This window comes from Selaginella moellendorffii, unplaced genomic scaffold (assembly GCF_000143415.4).
Source record: "Selaginella moellendorffii unplaced genomic scaffold, v1.0 SELMOscaffold_80, whole genome shotgun sequence".
Taxonomy (NCBI): Eukaryota; Viridiplantae; Streptophyta; class Lycopodiopsida; order Selaginellales; family Selaginellaceae; genus Selaginella; species Selaginella moellendorffii.
Window position 1 is genome coordinate 60,541 of NW_003314341.1, and position 788 is coordinate 61,328.

The 788-nt window shown below is 53.0% G+C and overlaps 1 non-coding gene across 1 annotated transcript; it reads left to right on the forward strand.

Annotated features, from left to right (window-relative positions):
• The first annotated feature begins 60 nt into the window (after window positions 1-60).
• LOC112341289 lies at window positions 61-214 on the forward strand. Its single transcript, XR_002990494.1, has one exon. It is a non-coding gene; the product is annotated as a 5.8S ribosomal RNA (ribosomal RNA).
• Window positions 215-788: the final 574 nt, after the last annotated feature.

The following is a 788-nucleotide window of genomic DNA, read 5'->3' on the forward strand; positions in this document are numbered from 1 at the left end:
ATTGTTATCAACTAGTTGTTTTTGATCTTGTGGTCCTGTCGGGCCAAAAAAACAAAATGTTACTCTCAGCAACGGATATCTAGGCTCTCACAACGATGAAGAACGCAGCGAAATGCGATACGTGATGTGAATTGCAGAATTCCGTGAATCATCGAAGTTTTGAACGCAACTTGTGCCCGAGGTTCATCCCGAGGGCATGCCTGCCTGAGCGTCCGCAACCATTTGCTGCCTCATGCGCACTCTGTGAGTGTGAGCGTGGGGCGAATGTGGCCGTCCGTGGACTTGTGTTCCGGTCGGCTTGATTGCATGTGGATGGTGTGGCCCCCGACTTGTCCGTGTGGCATCGATGGCACGCACCCCACCTAGTGGCGAATCGCTCATGTGCACGACCTCAGGTCAGGCAAGACAACCCGCTGAGTTTAAGCATATCACTAAGCGGAGGAAAAGAAACTAACAAGGATTTCCCTAGTAGCGGCGAGCGAAACGGAAAGAGCCCAGCTTGGAAATCGGGGTGTCTCTGCACCCCGAATTGTAGTCTGGAGAAGGGTCCTCTGCAGCGGACCGGGTTTAAGTCCCTTGGAACGGGACGCCAGAGAGGGTGAGAGCCCCGTCTAGCCCGGACCCTGCTGCATCACGAGGCTCTTTCGGCGAGTCGGGCTGTTTGGGAATGCAGCCTTAAGTGGGTGGTAAATTCCATCCAAGGCTAAATACTGGTGAGAGACCGATAGCGCACAAGTACCGCGAGGGAAAGATGAAAAGGACTTGAAAAGAGAGTAAAAAGTGCTTGA